The sequence below is a fragment of the Anser cygnoides genome, chromosome 8, assembly GCF_040182565.1.
Source record: "Anser cygnoides isolate HZ-2024a breed goose chromosome 8, Taihu_goose_T2T_genome, whole genome shotgun sequence".
Lineage (NCBI taxonomy): Eukaryota > Metazoa > Chordata > Aves > Anseriformes > Anatidae > Anser > Anser cygnoides.
This window is the reverse complement of record NC_089880.1, coordinates 28830958-28846146: the sequence shown is the minus strand read 5'-3', so window position 1 is coordinate 28846146 and position 15189 is coordinate 28830958. Positions and strand designations below refer to the sequence as shown.

The 15189-nt window shown below is 43.9% G+C and overlaps 1 long non-coding RNA gene across 5 annotated transcripts in view; it reads right to left on the bottom strand.

Moving 5' to 3' along the window:
* Positions 1-15189, bottom strand: part of LOC106032991 (uncharacterized) — a 340509-nt gene that overhangs the window by 16787 nt on the left and 308533 nt on the right. For all 5 annotated transcript variants that reach the window (XR_010833413.1, XR_010833414.1, XR_010833416.1 and 2 more), the window contains one exon: positions 4978-5138. This is a non-coding gene — a long non-coding RNA (uncharacterized lncRNA). The remainder of the gene's footprint in view (positions 1-4977; positions 5139-15189) is intronic.

Below are 15189 nucleotides of genomic sequence, written 5' to 3'. Positions count from 1 at the left end.
CCCATGACTATTTAGCTCCGGAGCTGTTTGCAGCCCTGCCAGCAAGGCTATTAGCTGAACAAGCCACAGATCCAGATGCCTCGGCTGGGAAAGAAAATGATCCAAGCTTCGCCATATGGGTTTTGCTACAGCTGCGGCCGCAAGTGCTGACTCCTTTGCTGGAGGATGCAGAGGGGCCAGATGGAAAGAAAAGCAACACCGCCGCTGCTGCCCACAAAACTGGACGGTTCGAGGCAGCCGGCGGTGAAACGGCACACATATTTCTGACAGCACATAACTGGCCATGGGAGCAATGCTCTGGGGGCGATGCGGCACTTGGGAGCTTCCAGGGTTGTGCACAGGATGCAGAAGCCTCAAGGTCTGCCAGTCTGGGCCTCCCGGCTGTTCCCTGCTAGGCTGGAAGCTGTTTATTTAATGTGAGGACATCTCCATCCTATGTGCTAGGACTGGTTTTGATGCTTAGGATTCTCTCTCTCTCTTTATTTAATTTTTTTTATACTTCAAAATAATGGCCTGTTTCTGGGTGACCACCGTGAGACTCTGTAGGACCTGCTTTCTGGAGAAGGCTGAGCACAAGTTCCTCTGCACACCCCTGCCCAGAGGAGATGCTCACCTCCCCAAAGCAAGACATTTCAAAAGTAACCATTGTGCCCAGCCTGGAATTATCCACAAATAACAATCCTAGCATTACATATAAGTTCAAAGCAGATCCAAATCTGAATGACTGATCTAGCTGGAAATCCTGTACACCTACCCGAGTAGGGTAGACAGGTTTCAGCTGTGTCCTGCAGATTTCTCGGCTTCCCATGAAGAAATTTTGTTACTGCTTAAGTTGGCGAATCCATGGAAAGATCCCTCCTTTACATCTGTCCATATATTTGCTTCCCATCTTATGGAAGTGCATGCCTATCTTTAGACAGGGAATCTGAAAGATAACTAAAGCTAGTGGGGAAATAATACTGCATTAACTGCTCAAAACATCTGAGAGGTGCTGGGCAGATTGTGTGTTTTCAGCGTGAAGGCTGGTTCAGCTCTTTGTGAATTTGTAGTAAATCAGCACTTCATAATAAGAACAAATGTTTCATTCTCACTTAAAAATTACTACAGTTAGAAGCTTGTAATGTGTAGTTTTCATGCAGGGGTTACATGACGGGAACTTAAATCTGTTCCATTTTCATCTGTAATTTAAAACGTGTCATTTTGATCGATGAATTAGTAAAGGAACCCAGGATAATTTTGAAACTACCAGCTTAGTAAAGTTGCCTGACCTTGCAAATAACCTTTTCAGTTTAGAAGCCTTTAATAGCTTAACTATTAGCTAATCTCCTGGGAAACTTTTTCCCTGGGCAAAACTAGTATGGAAATATAACACCAGTAATAAGGTTTCCATCTTTCTTCTATCTTGATCTTTTTAATTAATTGCCACTCAGTAAAAACATAGACTGGGAGGCAGGGGATAAAAATCTTTGCAAGGGGAGGGCAGGAGTTAACTGCAGACTGTTTCTGTCCTTTACCTGCCCTTCTTGCATAGATTCATTAGGTGCTGAAAGATATTAGCAATTGTTAAGGTACAACTGCTGCTTGATTGTTTGACTCTTTTGGCTGAAAGCTGTGAAATCGATCATTTTGTTATGGAAAAAAGCCGCTCAGTGCCTACCAGGAGCAAACATTTTAAAGACTTGAATGCTTTGTAGAGCACCTCAGCAGGCCCCTGGGAGCTTTTGTGTTACAGTCGTGTTGGTGCTGGTTCTTGGGTTTTGTGGGTTATTTCTGGAAAAGGTTTTTCCAAAGTTTTTTTTTTTTTTTTTCCAATGGCAGCCAAGGACTGCAAATACTTGATTTGCCAGAATAAAAGCAAAGAACAGAGTGAAGAGAACAAGGTGGAAGTTCAAGGCCCAGGTGACACATGGACTAGCATCTAGTCCAAAACAGGCCTTAAGTTCCTGAGCATCTTATTTAGTTTATTTTCCCGAAGTTTATATTTTACGCATTTTATCTGGCCCTCTAAAAGAAGTACTACACTGAATTGTTGGGTGGTTCTCACTATCTCCTTACTCAGTGGATGAAGGGGTTCAGGGTTATCATTTTACTTTATCTGCATCTTTTTCCATGCTATTTGGGGAAAAAAAAAATAAATTAATTTTCTAGGCCAGCATGGTGATAACCCTTGCATTGCTTTAGCTCTGCCAGCCCAGCTCCAGACTCAGCTGACCCTCTTTACAGTAAGGACAGGGGCACCACCATGACAAGCACCCAGGGAAGATATGGATATCTGTAGTGCTTCAGGTGCTGCTTTCCCCACTCTCTTTCACCCTATTAACCTTATCAACTGTTGCTCTTCCACTAAAAAGTAACTAGAGTCAAGTAACTGAAATGAAAGGTCCTTTCAAACAACAGACAGGAATATTTCTGGTTTTTTTAAAAGTTGTGGGTGTTTTGTTGTTGTTGTTGTTGTTGTTTTTTTGTGGGGTGTTTGTGTGTGTGTGTGTGTATTAGTTTTGGGGGGGCATGGCTTGAAGAGCTCAGTGAAATCTTCACTTACTTGCAAGCATCTTTTGCTGGGATAATCATCAACCAGACAGGTTGAAGGCACAATTTATGAAGTTATAACATGTCTCCTGGATGAAGTCCTAGAGTTTTGGTGCAAGTGAACACAGCCACGGGTCTTCCCTTGGGCTTATCTTTAACCCCTAAAGTTTACTCTGCAGGTCTGCGCTTCAAGCTTTTTGGCTACATGAGTGAGGTTAGGCCCCTATCTCTGTGCCAGTGACACAACCAGCATCTGCTCTGGCACCGCGTGTCTACGCTATTGATCTCCAACCACCTCCTTCCCCGCTGAGACTGTGCAGACACGCACCGCGTGTGATTGACTGCGCGCGGGGTCCTGCTCTGCGGGCTCTGTTTTTACTGAAAATGAGCTTCATCCTTGCTCGGCGACTGGTGTTGCCTGGTGACCTTTGAACCAGCACTTAAGCCCCTGGAGCACAGAAATTAGACTTCAGTCTGGAAGGACCTCTGCTCCAACAGATGACCTGTTATTTTATCTTGAGCAGTGGCAGCCGTGGAGGAGCGTTGGCACATGGCTTTTAGAGCTAATCACTCACTCGCTTTGAGGAGAGCAGGAATTTCACTCCCTCCCCCTTCAGCAACCTGGGACTTTATTGCATGTCTGGATCATTTCAGGCTGATCCTTCCTTAACTATTCCTATTTATTTCTCCTGGGCCCAAACTTCTGATATAATGACTGCACCCCTCTAGCGCACATGATGAAGGCTCTTCACCTGAGCTCACTGAACCTAACCCCTTCCCTACTGCAGGTCCTGGTTATGCCCCTGAGCCCACCTGCAGTGTATTTCATAGTTCTGGGAACTCACCATCAAGCCCTGAGTCTCCCATACCCAAATACTCTCTTCTTGCCTCTTTCAGTATCATTCATCCTTGATGATGCACAGAAGGCAAGCCAAGGAAGAGGTGAAAAGAAGCAGGTCCCCCACACCGTTTCTCTCCTATCAAGCACTCAGGGAAAGCCTGAGGCTACAACTAAATTAGATAAGGGAATCTCAGTTTTTCATGCCCTGAGGCTCCTAAACATTTGCTGTTTATTTAGTCCAATTCTGCTCTACTTAACAAGGGCTCCCCTCCTGGATTGGAGTGCGAAGTAGCAAGACCCCAAACACAAGAAAATAACAAGTGCCACATCTAGCTGAGCTATCTTGAGATTCAAACCAAGAGCTCTTGTGGTTGACAGTATCCCAAAGCTAAGGTTGCCATTTCTCCCAGCAGGCCTACCGAGCCTCTTGAGGTTACAGAGCAGAATAAATGTGGTTTGTTGACTAGAAAGTGCTGCCAGTCCCTGGGAAGGGCTGCAAATCCTTGGAGGGTGGTAGGAGAAAAAAAAAAAAAAAAAAAAAAAAAAGAAAGAAAAAAGACGAAGACAGGGATCATGCTAGGTGTAAATCCATCAGTAATGTAATGTGCCCAAACTACTCTTCAAAACTTGTGCAAGAGCAATGGTGAAGAGGGTGAGCACCACCACTCCAGCCTCCCTCCTGTCACATTAGGGTCAAGCCAGCCACAGGATCTCCCCAGGGCTGCCAGGCACCACCTCCATGCATGAGGAGAGCTGGGCTGGTGGGTCAGGCCCTGAACTGGCTCCTCCAAGCAGGTGTTGATGGCAGGTTTACTCCAACCCTCCCAATGCCACCATGGGGTCCCAGCTTGGAGGATCCCAGAAGACCCCATGGGAGGAGAACCAGAGCCTGGCATGACCTTTGGGTCTTGCTGCTTGTGTTGCTGGAGGCAGTTACTGTCAGAAACATGCTCGGAGATGTGCATCATCCCAGGAAACAGAAAAAATGAACCTGTTGTCTATGTCCAGAGAGTCTCAAAGTGGTGTATTCACAGCATGTCAGCTGCCACCTCCTGCTTTCACCTTACCACCCTTATGGTGAGCCTGCATCTCTGGTCTCCATGGGGTTATCCCTGGACTATTTTTACCACAGGAGTGCCTGGTCCAAACACTGGATGCACACACACGGCTTTCTTGGAGGTCTGTGAGCTAATGGGCCTCTACCCGTCCTCCCAGCAAGCCGCATGGCAACCCACAGAAAAGCCATTTAACAAAAATGCCGGGCCAAAACGCTCCTGTCTGGTCGGGGACATTGCAACCGCAGAGGAGAATTCATGGCCTCTCGCAGAGGACTGCACTCAAAGTAAATAATATTATTTTAGAAAACAAAATTCATTTTGCAGCCTGAGACCAACTGCAACAGGATACAAGGTGGGGGGGAAAAAAAGTAAAAATGCCTCGCCCCCAGGGCTATTTATTATTTATACATCGCCGTGCCTAGATAAACTCCCCCTTGAAAGAGTAGGACAAAAATAATTCTGCAATGTGGAAACAAACTACCTATTTAAAGTGATTTTCTGCCTGAATGGCCTCATTATAAAAACAGCCTGCGTGCAATAACTTTTTACCTTTTTCTACGTTATCCAATGAACTGCTTTTTGTCACTCTCACCAGCTCAGCGCTTTCATGCAGCCACCTTGGTGGAAGGCCTCCGCGGTTTCCTTAGAAACGTCTTCCTTCCTGGAGGTTGACCCACGGTGGTTGAGGCAGCAAAAGCCCTGGAGAGGCCCTGTTCAAACAGGAAGGAGCAGACAGTTTAATGGCCGGCTTTGCAGCTCTATTCCTCCACAGTTTACAGTAGTTGGGAGCTATTAAAAAAAAAAAAAAAATCATAACGAATGTTTCTTTATTTTACTTTGTGTTGGTGTTTTTTGACAAAACGCGATGGGCCGCGGGCCGAATCTGGAGCTGGTGGGCTGTTGTTGGGCCTTGGTGGGTTTGCTTGAGAAGTGCTTGTGTTTGGGAGATGGCTTCACATGCTCAAATATGCTTTGTCCTTTGGAAAAAAAATGCATGCTCTTGAGCTTATAGGTATATTCATAAGTCGGCAGCAGAAGGAAGCCAGTCTGAGAAGCCATAAATAACGTCACCTTTCAAGTGTTTTGCAGTGCTCATACATGAACGTTCTGCGATGTCCATGCAGGAATAAAAGGCTGGTGTCCAGCAGTGCAGGAGCGAGCTGGGACAAGCCTTTGTCAGGGCAGGGCATTATTGCATGAGGCTTATCTACAGCTCTGCTCGAGGCCTTACACTTGTTTACAGGCACAGGGATCCACCACACACGCTGACTGCTGCCATTGACATTGCTGGGGACGTTGCTGGTAAAGCTGGAAGAAGCTTCAAGGTGACCCCTGTGTGAAAGGAGCTGGTGAGAGCTTTCCTCCTTGTACCCCACGTGTCTAAGACACCAGTGAGAGCAGCCCATAGGACAGGTCATGCAGATATTTCATACTTGCAGCTTCCTTGCATTTTCTATTCACTTCCAGAGGATCTGGTGAAGTCCCAGAGTTACACTAAGGCCTGGGCACTTGACACTGCCTAAATACTGTTGGCATCTTCCAAATGGGGACAGCCAGCTTGGGGTGACCTGGGACCACTTGCAAAAGCTGTGCAAAGACAGCCTGAGGACGGTACCCACATGTGTGTCCTCCTGTGCACCCTCATGTGTGGAAAGTATGTGTTATTTCTGTCTTTACTGCACTTGCTCTGCTGCTAAATCTATAGAGAAATACTCATTGCAAGGGCTGGGCATAAGCAGAGAGAGGCGACATAAAGAGGTTCAGAAGGGAGGACTGTAATTAGCTACAACAAAAGTAAATTACTCAAGAGCATTTCTCTTAATGTTTTTAGTAGCAAACATCATGGAGAGCAGGTTTCTCAGGCCTAACAGGAAGGAAAACAAACAAACAACTACAGGCAGCTAATTCACAGGCTTTTAGAAGTCAGGTTATCAACCAGGGACCCAGGGACAGGAACTGATGAAGCACAAAACTCCAGGGAAACAGATGAGGTTTCCAAAGAACACAAACACATAAAACCCTAAGATGTACATTTATAAATAAATCCAGGAAAGAGCAGGACACCTGATTCCCAGGCTGAGATTTACAAGCTGGAAGAAGAGCCTTCAGACTCTTGATTCACACAGTTAAAATCTGGAAGTGTTTGGGGAGGTAATTTGGATATGTGCAATTGTTGATAAGGCAGATGTTAGTGAGAGTGACTGCTGCTGGCCTGGGTGTGACAGCAGAAGTGGGGGCAAAGAAAAGCTGAAGAATATATAGAAATGTGAAGGCCAAGTATTAGACACCTCCACTGGACAGTGATAGCTATGGAAGAGTGTCCCACAGCACTGCCCACAATCCTTAGGGCAGAAACACCACTATTAACTCAAATCAGAAACCATAAGGCTCTCAAGAGATGCTGAGTTGTCCTTTGGGACGACCTGCCATGGGCTGAGCTGCTCCCATTCCTTTCCAAGCACTTCCTAACCTCCAGACCGTTTGTATTTTCAGCGACATAGTAATGGATAGGGTTTAATACCTACAGGCAAGAGTTAAATGGCCTCTTGGTGATGTGTAAATTAGCGAGTGGACAGTTGCTCCAGAGAGAAATGGCAAACAAATATTTATTAGTTGTTTCAAAGAACCACAGCCATAAAACTCTGTCTTTTGACTGCAGAAGTGTTTGTGTTTTTACTGAAACCAATGTTAAAGGTGATAGTTTTATTCCTGACTGAGGTAACATGTATAACTCTGAGATTTACTGACTTCAGCTAATAAGAAAAAAAAAAAGAATAAACAGAATGTGTTTTATTTTGCTCTGCTCTTGCAATATACAAGGAAGATGCCAAGAAGGAATTTAAATACCATTTTATTTGAGCAAAATTACTGTTAATTTCACTAGAATATCTGATTTTGTGACTTATTTGCTTCTTATCAAAGTAATCGCTGACTTCCTGGGCAAAGAGCTTTAGCTAAGTGATGGTGTAGTGGGACAAATGGTGTAACCAGGAAGCTAACAGGGGCAGCATGAGCATTGGAGAGTGTTACAGGGGTTAATACTGGATCCAATACTGCTTAACAACTCCATTAACAACCTGGAGGTAATGGGCATAAACTGAAATACAGCAAATTACATTTGCTGAAATACAGAAAAAAAAAAGAAAAAAAAACTTTTAAAAAGTGAGGATGGATGGACACTGGACCAGGTTGCCCAAAGAGGTTGTGGGTTCTCCATTGTCTATCTATCTTCTAAGCTATCTAAGGCATCATCTAAACTAAAAATAAATAAATAAATAAATAAAAATAAAAAAAAAATCCACCACCCTGTAGTTAGGCACCTAATTACCTAGCAGAATATTTGGAAATACTGAGTGGACGTAAGTCTTTAGGTTCAGTGGGGACCTCAAGTGAAATAAAACACTGTCCAGCAGGAATGAGGTCATTGGAATATAAGGATACAGACAAATTCTTGCAGTCCAATATAGATATCTTAAACATATGTTTATGTTCATGTAATATAACATGACATACGTGAAACACATATACATATCCTAAATTACAGTGACTTCTAATAAGATCCATGCTGGACAATAAGCAGCTTGGCATTAGGTGAATAATTCAGTGTTAACTTTTTCCTTGCATTTTTACAGCGTCACTAGAACATACTGTGATTTGCTCAAGGTTAACTTACAGAAAAAGTTGTTCCTAAACCCACATATAGGTTTTTAGATGGGAGGTTAGACATAGAGGCACCAGACACCGATGAGGGATAAGGAAATGATGGAAGCTGTCATTCAGCAGGGAACCTGGGTATGTGCCGTGGCTGACACTTCTGAGTTTACTCCAACCTACCTGCAATAAGTGCTTAAATGGATAAAATGGTCTGAGCATACACAATGAGGAGCAGAATATGTACAAAATGTGCAGTTTTCTCATTCCCACCCAGAAATAACAGTAACTGCTTCTTGATCCGAGGGCTGTGGTTTAGTATGAATTTACAGAAGATCATGCCATGTACACTTCAGTGCAGCCTTTGAAATAACTCATGTTTCAGTGACCCCAGCATCCTGAGTCAACTTAGTTAAGGAAATATGCACCGAGAGGTCATAAAAGAGGCCAGGCCCTCTGCAGCTCTGCGGAGACACACCAGTGCCTGGAGACAGCCATCCTTCAGGCTCTGGTTTCATACAATTTCTGTCTTATCTCCATGGATAGAACAGCCACACTAAAACTGGCACTCTTTTAAATAGATGGTCTCCAAATACTTGGCTTGGGGACTGAAACAAAACAAGGAGAATATCCTGATGATTCAGAATGCAAAAGAAAGTTCAGTGATGATTACCCTCTGCAAGGACATCCCTGATCTCCAGGGAAGCTGGTTTTGAGCTTGAGATGGGGAAAAAACATAGCCGCTAGTCTGTTTACACCGAGGAAAACTCATTCTTTTCTGCATGCATGTGTGAGTAGCGGCTGAAGTATTTCATTGCTCCGTGCTTGTTAATTCACCTTTCAGCTGAGACCATAACAAAAAAATGCCATCCCCAAAGGAAAATGTCATTTATTTCTGGGAAGACATGAATTAACGCAAATTAAAATCCTATTTGCATAATTCACTCTGAATTCTAGTTGAAATGCTTTTGCAATCTTAATTACACCATTTGTTTCTCATTTAATTGCAATTGCTCAATGCTCCTGAATCGAGTTAAAAAGGAAGAGCCGCTGTGTGACTTCTCCATGAGACACCTAAGCCCGGACGGCTCCTTCCTGGGCAGCTCTGAGCGTGTGTCATCAGGCAGCTGGCCCCAGCCTCTCTGGGCAATGCATTCCCCCTTCTCCCTTAGGACACGTGAGCACGAAATCCTAAATACCCCTGTGCCTCCCCAGGAGCCAAGTCACCCAAGTGCCTTCAAGGGAGATTTTACAAAATGAGAAGGGGGGGGAGGGAGAAAAATAACTTCAGGATGAATGTAGATGAGCTGTTATTAGTAACAAAAATCCTTTTATTAACCCCTCCTAGTCAGCTTTGGTTCTGCTGGGGAGGGGGAAAGTTGTAAAGATAACTGCAATACATTAAAGGGACTAACTCCATAGCCTGTGCAACAAGCCATGACACATAAGATAAATCCCTCGGGACTCTCTGCCTGTTTACAGTACTTACAGATAAAATAACTGGGCCGCCACCATGGAGAGACTCCCCTTTTCCAGGAGTGCCAAATCTGGAGCTGAGCAACTCAATTTGTGCCCTGACAGTCAGATCAGCTTTACACGGCCTCTAATCCCCCCAGATTACTTTCCTCCATGAAGACTACCACTTCATTAGTACAGAAGGTGAATTTTGTAGCAGCACCAAGGTTCGTTCTCATATGTTATCTTTGCCTAGAGAATAGGACTTTTGACATAAACCTGGAAGGTAGTTCAAAGCCTAGCAGCATAAACACACATCCATTTTTTGTACTTTAGGAATAGGTAATGTAAGAGTTGAAAGGTGAAGGTTATGGCAGTTCGTGTTTATTTCACCAAGAGCCAAGAGATGGGAAACATCTGGCACTTACACACCATGCAAGTCTTAAAAACAAAGAGACCTAGACTTTAGTCCGGCTGAGCAAGCACTGGGATAAAAGCTAATGACAGGCTGCTTATTTAAAGGGATCATAATACAGAACAGCCATGTAGGGAACCGGGGAGGATTGGGAAGAGGGAAAATGAGGGTAGAATTTAGCTGTGCGTTTCCAAGGGTCAAAGCCTGACTTCAGTTACACTCCAGTGTCAATCCTGTCCTCCAGGCCTTACACAGCACCTAGGACCCTCCGGATTTCACCTTTTCCTGATTTCTAACACAGACAGATATCCAAAGCAGACATGCTGCTGATGTATTTCATGTATGACAGTGTAGAAGTCCTTAGGACCGAGGGCTTTCCTGTAGGTGAAAGGAGAGATTTGAGCATAGAAGCAGCAACTCGGGGGGCTGTGATTTGTCATGTCAATGTGAAAAGCTCATCTGTAGTATTGCTTGGGAATGATGGAAGAACTCAAGCACATTGAAGTGGCCTCCCTGGAGCAAATCTTCACCTGCTTTGTGTCTTCCTGAAAAGGCTTGGCAAAAACAAATGTGTTTTGTAGAGTGGGGCTCCCTACTTTAGAAAAATCCCATTCATTTATTTGAGAAGTGGCTGCTCCTCCCCAAATCACATCACTCTGATCTCTTATTTTCTTTATCCAACACCAAAGATAAAATAATCTTTTCAGTAGGGATTTACCCAGAAACTGAAGAGCTGTGACTCTTTCACTCCTTTCCCCACTGCCCATGGACATTGCACTGGCTGTGCTCCTGCCTCTGCTCAGTGACAGTGGCTGCGCGGTCACCCCTGCCTCCCCAGCCTAATGGCCTGTCCATATCCTGGCAGTCACACCAGAGACCACATCCCATCACAAAAAGTCACGTAGAACAGAAAAAGAGACTTATATGCTTGTGATGTGCTACCATGTGTGATCTTCCAGCCAAGAACACAGATCCCACAGCCATTTCCCAATGCTATTTCCTTCACACTGCCCTACCCGTTGCTTCCACTTGTTGGCCAGGTAAGATTCCAGTCCCAACCCTGCAATGACACTGAGGATTGATATTTAATATATCTCCAGAGTAATGAGGAAATGTGATCTCCTTTTAGGCTTTTAAAGCTAAGCATTGAAAATTGAGCGTTCTCTACTTTGTAGCAAACACGCACGAGAGACCTCTGTAATATGCTGTTTTTTCAAGATAAAAGACCTGTCACAGGCGTACAACTAAGCAGCAAAATCCTCTTGATCCCCTAACATGTGATAAGGAAATGATGCCCTAGAAAAAGATTCCAGTTTTCAAGGGGTAGTTACGTGACAGGCGCATAAGTGCTAATTCTTATTAAGGCTGTGGTTTGCACCCAACTGGAAGATTTGTGGTGTCATACCACCAGTGCCATGTGCCAGATGAGCATCATGCTGCTAGAGCATAGGCAAGCTCTAATTAATGGGTTCACATTTGTAAAAAAAAAAACAAAAAACAAACAAACAAACAAAAAAAATTAAAATACCCTTATAACAGCATTTTTTTTTTTGCCAGATCTGTATTGTCTTAACTCCATGTTGGACCAGCTATCTTTATCTTCTGCCTTTCCACAGCAGGGGTGCAGCAAGCACAGAAGTATAAAGCTGGTATAAATTCCATATCATGTCCCTCGGCTAATTTGACAAAACACAATCATGTGTCCATGCCTGATCCACATTAGATTTATAGTCCTGGGCGAGCTGGTAGTGCACAGATCTGGTCTTAATAATCCTGGAACCACAGCCTAAACCTATTAGCTGGAAGCAGTTATATGATTCTTAATCCTATTTTGTGTCAGAGCAGATGACTGCAGCAAGACTGAGCAGAAATTGCATGTTTTTGTCTAGCTACGCCTGTTTTGGGCCTGAGATTTTTTGAGAGTTTGGGCCATTCCAGGCACTAACCATAAAACTGATGTTTTGGGGTCAGTTTATGGGAATTGAACTGAGATGCCCAAGATCCCAAAGCATGAAGATTTGTCCTGGGGGAAATAGACTCCTTTTACTTGAAAGATGCTTATATTACGTGCAAAGAAATACCATCTACCTTTGTGAATCCACCATAAGAGTAGGATAAAAGCTCCCATGCTCAATGTGATTTGCATGCACAGTAAAGATTGTGAACGGTATTCCCAGAAAACTTAATGAGAGACCTGTAGTACAAGAGTTCACCATAAAAACTCAGATCCCTTCCTTAGAACGATTTACCTATACCAAATATCTGAAAATCATAATCACGTTGCTTCCCCAGCAATTAGAAATTTTTATATACTATATTTCTTTAATAATAATAAAACTTTATATATATATATATATATTTTAAAAAGCCATCCCCTTACAAACACATTATTAAATTACAGTTTATAGCTCTTGCAGTGGGGTAAATTATGGCTCTTTTATTAAAGAATTTTAAAGACTGGAGTTTTACCGACATGCTGCTCGCTGCCAATAGCTGGCCAGGCTGCAAAGGTGCAAGCTGCATCTCACAGAGGTCTCCTGCACACCAAGAGGGAATTTCTGTTGGGCTTTCCAAATACAGGGATGCCACACAAAGCAACTCTCAGCTCCAGCTCTGAGCCTCTGACCTTTAGCACCCATTATCTGTGTTGTCAATGCTGTATGCTCTCTCCCAGGAGCGTTGGGAGATGGGTAGACCCATGGAGGAAGGGACTGTAGCCTGTTGGACTAAATGATCTTTCAAGGTCCCTTCCAATCCCTAACATCCCGTGATTCTGTGGTTCTGTTACTGGTTTACTCTTCCTGCATTAGTCTGGTTGCTTCTTTGCGAGTGGCCCTGCTTCTCCGTAGGGACTGGCCCACCAGGAGCTCTTCACCTCAAAGCACTTGCACATGCTTACCAAACTGCAAATCGTAAATAAAGCATTGGCAACATCCAGGCTGCATAAAGATGCAACAAAAATGCAAACGCATGTCACCATCCCAGTTATGTCAAAGGCAAATTCACCTTCAGGACCCGCTTGTCCTCTGTGCTGCCCTCCCTGCACTTACAAATTAACGTCGGGGAGAGGAAAATCAAGTCCCTGATATTAAACAGAAAACTTAGGCCTTGTTTTGAGTCTGTACCACATTCCCCCACTTCCACAGGCTTGTATCTGCCATCGATAGCTACCTGCTTTTGCCGTTGTGTTGGCTGATGCTAAATTTCACCGTGAGAGCAGACTTGCACATGAGTGCGGTGGCCGAGCCGAAGCTCCGACAGCCTTGCCGGGGGCCGATCCTGCGGGAGAGCTCCTTGTCTCCTGCTCCAAGCAATTTCTGCACACAGCATTTGGCACTCCAACAGGAAATTAAGGGCTGTAGGAAAGCAACCTTTGGCCTTTAATTCACTTTTTAATAAAATCATTAAAAGAAACTTACTCCCTGCCAGACATTATGGGAAATTGCTTTAATGATACTTTTAAGCAAAACACATTCACTCAGCTGCATGCGTGGCTTGCTCAATACCTCCAGCTTCCTTATTTATGTGTTTGCAGTATGAAAATGGTTTGAATTATAAAGTCAGGCTAGAAAATTCTCTGTGAACCTGACCATGACAACAGCTAGGGGCCAGGTTCTGTCTGTTAAATACTTCTTTAATGTGTAAAGGACAGTTTGAAAGTTTTGCTAGAAAGAATCAATAGGTATGAGCCAAAGACGAGCAGCAACAACAGAAAAGGACAAAGAGCAGAGGGGTTCTGTGTCCCCTCTTCCTGCTTCTAACAAAAAGGTTGCCATTAATTGCACAAGGTGTGGGTGTAAAGCAAAGCAAAGAAGCAGTTTGTGGGAACACAAATGCATCCGACCACAGGCTTAGCTCCCTATCCAGATGTCCTTCCATTGGCTTTAGAGTTTGCCATTGCATTCTACGCTTTTGCAAAAAAGTCCACAGGATTTTTTGTACTAGAGAAAAGGCAATTCTTGCTTTATCATTGTTAAATTCATAACTTACCACTTGGGCATGTAGGAGTTTATTTAGAAATGTTAGTAATTGAACTGATCCTATGGATAAGTAGATGGCTACTGAGGACATCTTAAGAATTACAAGGGAGAGCCGTGTTAAACCTCATTGCTCAGTTACAGCAGTGAAATTTTAAAAGACCGAATAACTTTTATGGAGTGCAAAATTTGCCCTCGCATATTTTGATTCTTTCTTTCCCGTTGTTTAACAAAATGTTAATCGACAAACCTGGTAGTCGGTTTTCTACAATCAATAAATTCTAAGTCCAAGTCACAGTAGCTTTTATGTCTGTATGTTGTAAAAGTAAATTTACATCATATGTCAAACATTACACATGAAGACAAAAACAACGCTGATTTCGAGTCCTAAAAGATATATGTGCATCCATAAAAGCAGCAAGCTGTGTCCTGAGTACAGCTGGATGATCATGCTCTGACCAAATGGCTTTTTGTTGAAAACTGGAGATTCGTCGGACTCAACTGTTTTCCAGAACTGCATCTGCTTCAGGGAGCTTTGGGAAATGTGGGAAGAGCCCCTGGGTTTATGCTGGTCCTGGGGAGCCCTCGTTTTCCTGCTCTGCGGCTGTGGAGCAGCTGAGGGACCATGCCAGGATCCCAGAGGTTTGGGAACGCCCGGAGCGGAGCCCGAATGAGAGCTGCGTTGCTCAGGGCACCACAGCAGTCTGGTAAGGTACGGTCACCAGAGGGAAATGGCAAGAGAGGAAAGACCCAACTGTGCTGATTAATCGCAGGATGACTCGACTCCACCAGCGCGATCATGAGAAAGGCGGACCTGATCCTGACAAGATGGACTGCGCAGACATAAGAGGCAGGGAAGCCTTTGCAAAGGCCTCATGGGATCATTGGGGGTCCTGTGTGTATTTCTGTGCACTTTCCAGACCAGGTAAATCCCAGAAGAAAATCAGAAAAAAGTCAACTAGAGCCACCAGGCAATAAGCAGCCTTTCTTATGAAAAGAAACATAAAAGCTGTGCTACCTCCAACACGCTGAAATGCAATCTGAGGAGAACACATTATCTATCTACGAATATATTGGAGTAGAGCAATGCAAAGGAAAAAAAAAAAGGCAACAAAACAATGACACGTTGTTTTAATTTAAAGAATAAATGTGGCGCAAGAAGGATGGAGTATAATCTATGCCCATAATTACATAAACGTACAAGGAACTCTGCTGCCTAGAGGAAAGCCAGACCAGCACAGCTTTAAGGCTGATGGGATCTCC